Below are 7,607 nucleotides of genomic sequence, written 5' to 3'. Positions count from 1 at the left end.
AAGCACCCCAATTAAAGCTGTTGACAAAGCTCCCTGCTGGCCAGGTGCCACCCCAAACAGGCTGGGGAAGGTGGGGGTTGTTTATCAGAGGCACATCTCTGATTCCCAGCTTCATCATCACCTCCTTTCAGGATGAGGGCTGCTCCAAATCACTCCTTGCTTCATCCCAGAGTGCCTTCCTGCAGCCTGGGCTCTCCAAAAATGGGATTGTGGGAAACAAAAAATAATAATAATAAAAAAATTTTAAAAGGACAACCCATAGCAAAATATTGGGCTGAGTCAAGAGTGGAAATCTGTCCCGGAGGTGTTCTCCAAAAATGGGATTGTGGGAAGCAAAAAATACCCCAAAAAATAATAATAATAAAAAAATAAATAGAAAAGAACAACCCACAGCAAAATACTGGGCTGAGTCAAGAGTGGAAATCTGTCCTGGAGGTGCTCTCCAAAATTGGGATTGTGGGAAGCAAAAAAATACCCCAAAAAATAAATTAAAAACAAAAAAGGACAACCCATAGCAAAATATTGGGCTGAGCCAAGACTGGAAATCTGTCCTGGAGGTGCCTTTGGCTTTAGCAATAATAATCCCTGTCATTTGTTACATGTTAATTATCACCTAATTATCCTTTGTAGGTTAAATCAACCCCAGGTTTGGTGTAGGGCTGGAAATGAGGCTGTGACCTCTGCTGCTGGCAGTGCCAGCTGTGCTGGGGTTTGTCCTGGCTGTCCTGTGGGATCTTTGCAGATCCACGGGTGGCTGCTCCCCCATGGAAATGCCCCTTCCACAGGCTCATCCCAACTCACAAACCTGCCGTGACTGAAGCTCCCAGGTACTGTCTTTGTGTTCCCCCAGACTAAGGAAGGAATGATGAATCTGACTCCATGTTCTCAGAAGGCTGATTTATTATTTTATGATACTATATTATATTGTATTAAAGAATACTGAACTATACTAAAGAATACAGAATGGACACTTAGAGAATGCTAAAAGGATAATAATGAAAACTGGTGACTCTCTCCAGAGTCTGACACAGCCTGGCCCTGATTGGCCAAAGAGTGAAAACAACTCACAGCAGAACCCAATGGAACAATCACCTGTGGGTGAACAATCTCCAACCACATTCCAAAGGAGCAAAACACAGGAGAAGCAAATGAGAGAAGAATTGTTTTCCGTTTTCCCTGGGGCTTCTCAGCTTCCCAGGAGAAAAATCCTGGGTGAAGGGATTTTTCAGAGAATGTGAATGGCACAGCATGGGGAAGGAAAATCCCCATCCTCATCTTTTCAAGACTGCCAGAGTGAGCCAGTGAGGAACCAGGAAAGATTCCCAAGGATTGAAGCTGTTCTATCACCACACATAAATCCATATGCTCTTACCAAGGGGGCTGGAATAGAATTATGAGAGTTTTATAAAAAGAATTAAAGGAATGGAATTACAAGAGTTTTATAAAAAGAATTAAAGAAACATTTATTAAAGATACATTCATTTTCCTGTTCTCTCCCCACCTCTGTCAGTTTGTTCCTCACAATTCTCTGTTTCCAGCCTGAGGATGGGATGGAACTGTGATTTATCCAGGCTGGGAATTCCCAGTGCTGTCCCTCTGCTCCTTGGCACTGTTGATCCATCAAATCCTGAGCCAGGCAGTGGCAGATACAGAGGGACCTTGATGAGCTTCCCCAGTGTTTTTCCTGGATATTATTTGGCTGGAGATCTGTGTTGAGAGATGGAAGAGGATACCCAGGATTCAAAGCTCAGGAAAACTGAGCCCAGGGAAATTGGGAAAACACATTGTCCATTTTTAAGTCCACTTTGGAAGCTCCTGGAGCCTGTCTGGATGCCCCAGGTTGGGCTTTTTTTAAGTTGTTCTATCATGTCAGGCCAAAGCAACAGCACAGAAATCATCCTCTCATCCTGCAGCCACTGCTCTCTCATCCCATATTTTGTCTGCTCCCATCTTTCCCTGACTTTTACTGCACAACTAATGGAGAGTCTGGGATTGCTGCCTGCAGACAGAGGACAGCTCTAAAAGCTGAGCAGGACTTTCCCCCCATTGCCCCATGAGTGTAACATAAACCTGAAATTGCAGGATTTGCCTTGTTATCGCTATTTTTTTTTCTCTACACACAAGCCTGGACTTGATTTTCCACTCAGAGCTTCCACATTTGTCTGTTGATTTAATTTCTCCCAGGATATTAAAAAACCCCAAAACAATCACAACGCTTTTCAAGTGTTCCCAAGCACCATCCTGCTGCCAGCCAGGAAAAGAAGAGCTGAACTGGGGAGTTCCAGGAGAGATTTTCTCTGCAGAAGGAAATAAATGGGGTGATCAAAGCCATCTTCAGGATTGTTTGTGATTTATTTGCATTTTTTTGGAGGAATGAAGGTCAGGACTTCACCCGTGCAGGTGTCTGACCTGGGATGAGGGCACAGACCCCAGAGGGGCTGATTCCCCCTGCCTGCCCTTCTTATCAGTTTTAGGGATACTCTGGCAAATATTTCTTCTCTTCCTTCGTCTGAAAAGGAGTTGGGTGTAAAATTGGATGAAGGGGTTTCAGGGAGGTAATTCCAGGAGAGATTAATTCTCTCCATTTCAGGAAGGCTCTGCCTTTCTCTCTGAGCATCCTCCTTTTAAATGACAGCTTTGTGATTATGAGGAGCTAAAACTCAACCCAGCCACCCTAAACTCCAACACTTCCATTCCTCCTTACTTCACACCCTTCTTCTGTATTTTAAAAAGCAATTTAATTAACCCACCTGTCCCCTTATCACCCATCCTGTGCACTCACCTGTTTCCTATCTGCAGAAAATCTGTTTTTACATGTGTCTATTTAAATAATCATTAATCCAATTCCTTTAATTCCAGCTCAGAAAGGAACACCGTTTCACATGTTTCCCCTCCGTGTGTTATATTCTGCACCTGGAGCTGTCTGGGGGGATTTTGGGGGTTGGTTTGGGGGGGTTTGCTTTGCCTGCTTTGCATTTTTGCCCCGGGGCAGTGACAGTGTCTCATTCAAACCTTCCCCCGCTGAAGGACAGCGAAAAGCTCGGCAAGAAGGAACAAGTGTGGCGCTTTTTGTGGTCCTGGCAGGCTGGGGCCGGACCACCACGCGAGAACAAAAGGGATCAAAGCAGCGCCAGCAGCTCTGATTTCACAGCCCCAGCCGGGTAGGACCCAGCGCAGCCCGGCTCCGCAATCCCGGCACGGGCAGGGGGAGCTCTGCCGGACCGCCTGGGAGCGGGCAGCAAGGGGTTAAAGTCGGCACAGCCCTGGGGATGCTCCTGCGGATCCAGCGGGGCCGGGCTGGGCCGGGAATTCCTGTCCCTGGGCATTCCTGCTCCTGTCCCGTGATGGGAGCAGAAAGTTTTGGGATTTGGGATGGAGGGCCAGGTGGAATTCCTGCTCCCATCCCTGGGAAGGGAATTCCTGCTCCTGTCCCTGGGCATTCCTGCTCCTGTCCCGTGATGGGAGCAGAAAGTTTTGGGATTTGGGATGGAGGGCCAGGTGGAATTCCTGCTCCCATCCCTGGGAAGGGCAATTCCTGCTCCCGTCCCTGGGATGGAAATTCCTGCTCCCATCCCTGGGCATTTCTGCTCCTGTCCCTGGGATGGGAATTCCTGCTCCTGTCCCCTGATGGGAACGGAAGGTTTTGGGATTTGGGATGGAGACTCGGGTGGAATTCCTGCTCCTGTCCCCTGGGAAGGGCAATTCCTGCTCCTCTCCCCTGGGATGGGAATAGAGGGGTTTGGGATTTGGGACAGGGACCAAGTGGAATTCCTGCTCCTGTCCCCTGGCATGGGAACAGAGGGCTGGGATCTGGGACAGGTGGATTTCTTTCTCCTGTCCCTTGAGCAGAGTCCCAACGCTAAGAGGAGAATAGAGGGCTGGGATTTGGGATGGGAGCCAGGTGGAATTCCTGCTCCTGTCCCCTGGGCAGTGCCCAAACACTAGGAACAGAGGGCTGGAATGTGGGACACGGGGCCAAGCTGGGCAGTGGAATTCCTGTTTAATTCCTATTGATTTTAGCCTTTTTTCTTTTCTATATTGTCTGTACATCTATCTGGAGCTCATTGTTGCATTCACAGGTGCTTTTCCCAGTAGTTTTCCAGGCCCTTTCCCCAGGCAGAAACACAAAACACATTCTAAGGTCCCTTGTCCTACCTTGGCTCTCCCTGGCCCAGCCCAGGTTGAGAACAGCTCTTGGAGACACATCTTCATCCACAAAGTACAGCTGGTACCAAAAGACAAAGTAGTAAAGAGGAGAAAAGTATCCTAAAAGTTTAGTACTGGTTTTTATTACTCTTTCTTTTAGTCACTGTTAATAAATTTTTCTTTATACCCTTTTAAAGTTTTAATCCTGCTTTACCTTCCTCCTAATCCCACCTCACAACAAGAAGTACATTAGTAATTAACCAGCACTAAACCCAGCACAGGTTTATCATCTAAATCCATTTTCCCTCTCTTTATTCCAGAGCCTGTGACTTAAAAATTCCACCACCGCAAAGATGGACAAAAACCAGCATTCCAGGGAAATCCTTCAATCCCAATCAATGTAAATAATATTTACTGGGACATCTAGTGGAAGAACAACACAGTGCAAATCCCAGCTCTTATCTCTGCTGGGGCTGGCTGCGAGGCTGGAAATCTTCAAATAAACCCAGTCTGGGCTGGAAAAATCCTCACTTTCCAGAGAATCCCATGAGGAGCAACAGGAGCAAGGGGGGTGTGAATCACCTTCATTTAATTTTAGATGTCATTCTACAAAATCTCTACTGGGTTTGAACTGGTAAAGATTTTAAAAAAAATTAAAATATTAAAAGCTTTGAGAAACCCACCATAATTTTTTTCCAAAATTGGAAGAAACTAACGAAAAACTATAAGGTGAAGAATGTTTGGTCTATTTTTTTTCAGTCCCAACTGAAACCTCATTTTCAGATTGAAGTGATAATGAAGTAAATAAAGGAAATGATGAAATTGTTTTGGAAACAAGAGCCTCCCTTCTGGCTCCCATTTGGGCAGGAGATGCCTGGCACAACCAGGGCTCCTTGGAGCCACCAGTGATGATGGGAAAGGATCATTTTTGAAGCTTTTTGAGGCTTTTGAAGGATCATTTGTGTTGTTGCTGTGCCCAGAGTTCCCAGTAGCTCCAGAGGAGCCTGGAGCTGTTGGTGAGCCCCAGATTTGTGCCAATTCCCAGTGAAAAAATGCATCTCTTGTCCTTTGCCATGAAAACAAAGGAAAAGGGAATATTTGTGTCTGGGCGAAGCACTGAGAAAGCAGAAGCAGGATTCTGTCACACACGGCCTGTCCTGGCTCCTCCAGCCCAAACTCAGACAAATCCTTTGCTATTTTTCAAAGAAATACCTCAAAATATCTCAATGCCTCTAAAAATACCTTTCAAAATTTCACATGTTCCTTCTGCTCTTCCCATCTCTGGGATGGTCTCCCCTGGGTAACTCTGCACCATCTCTGGAAGGTCAGAGAACCTTCAAGCAAAATAAATACAGCAATAACTGAGAGCTTTTTGTTCTTTTCATGCTCACTGCTTTGCTGAGGACTTGCTGGGTGCTTGTCCCAGGTTCTCCAGCACCCTCCAGTCCCTGGGATGTATCTGGGATCACCTGGAGCCTTCCAGGGCTGCTCCCTTTCACAATTCCCTCTGTTCACATCCACAGGCCATGTGGAATGGGGCAATTCCTGCCACATTCCTCAGTGAGACATTTGCCAGGGCACCACCAAACCCTCAGAGCTTCTTAGAGGTGTTTTAGGGACAAAAACACCTGTTTTAGGGGAGGGAGGGCAGGAATTTCTGATGGAACTGCAGTGAGCAGAGCTGTTCACAGAATTCACAGGATCACCAGGTTGGAAGAGAGCTTCAAGATCATCAGGTCCAACCCAGCCCCAACACCTCAACCAAACCCTGGCCCCCAGTGCCACATCCAGGCTTTGTTAAACACACCCAGGGATGGGGACTGCACCACCTCCCTGGGCAGCCATTGCAAAATCTTTGTCACCCTTTCTGGAAAACACTTTTTCCTGCTATCCAACCTGTATTTCCCTTGGTGCAGCTTGAGGCTGTGTGCTCTGGAACCTCAGGGAGCCCCCAGGACCCATTAACCAAAGCAGAGTTTAGCAAAGGTCAAAGGGATCCAGCAATTCTTGTAGGGGTTTTCAGGGACAAGATGAAGGCAGAGCAGGAATTTCTGATGGAATTGCAGTGGGCAGAGCTGTTCTGGAACCACAGTGATACCCAAGAACCCATTAACCAAAGCAGAGTTTAGTAAAGGTCAGAGATCTCAGCTCCTGCATCCAACAATTCCCACACTGGCTCGGGGGCAGGAGGAGCTGATCTCACAGTTCTTGTTTTCCAACTGGAGCTTGCAGGAGCCTGGCTCCTTTTGGGATAACGAGGTGGATCAACCCCATGAACGTTCTGGATCAGAATCCTGTCTGACACCTTCCCAGGCTGCTCTCAGCCCCTCAGATCCCCGCTGGCAGCACACGGGCAAAGGGCTTGGAAAGAGAGGGGCTGGAGAAGAGGTGGGATCAGGCTCGCCCACAGACTTCCCTTTTGTGCCAGGGCTCACAGACGTTTCGAGTTAAAGCAAGAAACAGCCAGGAAAAATGTGCAGATGCTTAATTCTCTGCAGGATTTATAATATTACACGGTGAGCGTTTGCACCCTATACAATAAAACCACGTTGGCTTTACTACATATAAAAGAAAACAAAACAAAAAAAATCACAAGTTTGACAGCAATTAGGGTGAATAGACATTTATTTTATCCTTTTACTAGCAGGACCAATTGTGATTTTATGCTCTGAAAAAGCTCATTTTAAAGTTTTATGTCTGAAGTGGCCTTGCCAAATCGAGCTTAATATTGTTACATTAAATGGATGGTAAAATGTGTTCTTAAACCCCTCCATCCTGTAAAGGGCCTGGAAGCAGGGAGCTGCTGCTAATGAGAGGCAGGGCCCGAATCCCAGCCCTCGTGGCTGTTTGCTGGAGCAGCTGGAGGTGTTTGCCAGTCCCTCCCAGCATCGTCCTCGCTGCCCAGACTGCATTTGCCATCCAAGCTCCTCATCCCAGCCATGCAGAGCCCTGGCCACAGCCACAGCAGCAAGCCCAGAGTGCCTGGAGCTGTGCTGGCACTCTTCAAGGAGATCTTTCCCCTCTTCAGAACAGGCTCTCTGCCTCCCCACACCCCCAACACTTCTTTTTCCCCTCTCTGCTGGCTTTGGGAACACTGGAACCCTTGGTTAGAGCAGCCTGACAATGATCAGAGAAACTCTGGTCACATTTTCCTATTTTCTTCTCTTCACCCTCCCCAAAATCTTGATCATTTGGTGAGGTGGCTCCAAATATGGAGGAGCTTTGTGCCCTGGGTGCTCAGATCCCTCCCACCATTCCTGCTACAGAATCCAATGAGAATCCAATGAGAATCCAATGAGAATCCAATGGAACCAGGTGATCCCACCCCTTCTGCAGCCTGGATTTACCTGGGCCTCCAAATATTTGCTTTTTGAGTGGTGACTCAGGCATGGAGGGGCTGGAGTGAGTCCAGGGCTGGGAAGGGTCTGGAACCCCAGGAGAGGCTGAGGGAGCTGGAAAGG

The 7,607-nt window shown here is 47.4% G+C and overlaps 2 long non-coding RNA genes across 3 annotated transcripts; one reads left to right on the top strand and one right to left on the bottom strand.

The window, feature by feature from the left end:
* Positions 1-1,250: 1,250 nt before the first annotated feature.
* LOC135284235 (uncharacterized) lies at positions 1,251-3,116 on the bottom strand. The gene is made up of 2 exons (XR_010349677.1): positions 2,410-3,116; positions 1,251-2,297 (listed from the first exon to the last, which is right to left on the bottom strand). It is a non-coding gene; the product is annotated as an uncharacterized LOC135284235 (long non-coding RNA).
* Positions 2,698-5,211, top strand: LOC135284234 (uncharacterized). 2 transcript variants are annotated; one of them, XR_010349675.1, is made up of 3 exons: positions 2,698-3,161; positions 4,080-4,272; positions 4,467-5,211. It is a non-coding gene; the product is annotated as an uncharacterized LOC135284234 (long non-coding RNA). The 2 variants fall into 2 exon arrangements; XR_010349676.1 differs by lacking the exon at positions 4,080-4,272.
* The last annotated feature ends 2,396 nt before the right edge of the window (positions 5,212-7,607 follow it).

Source organism: Passer domesticus, chromosome 20 (genome assembly GCF_036417665.1).
Source record: "Passer domesticus isolate bPasDom1 chromosome 20, bPasDom1.hap1, whole genome shotgun sequence".
NCBI lineage: Eukaryota > Metazoa > Chordata > Aves > Passeriformes > Passeridae > Passer > Passer domesticus.
This window is presented reverse-complemented; position numbering and strand designations above follow the sequence as displayed.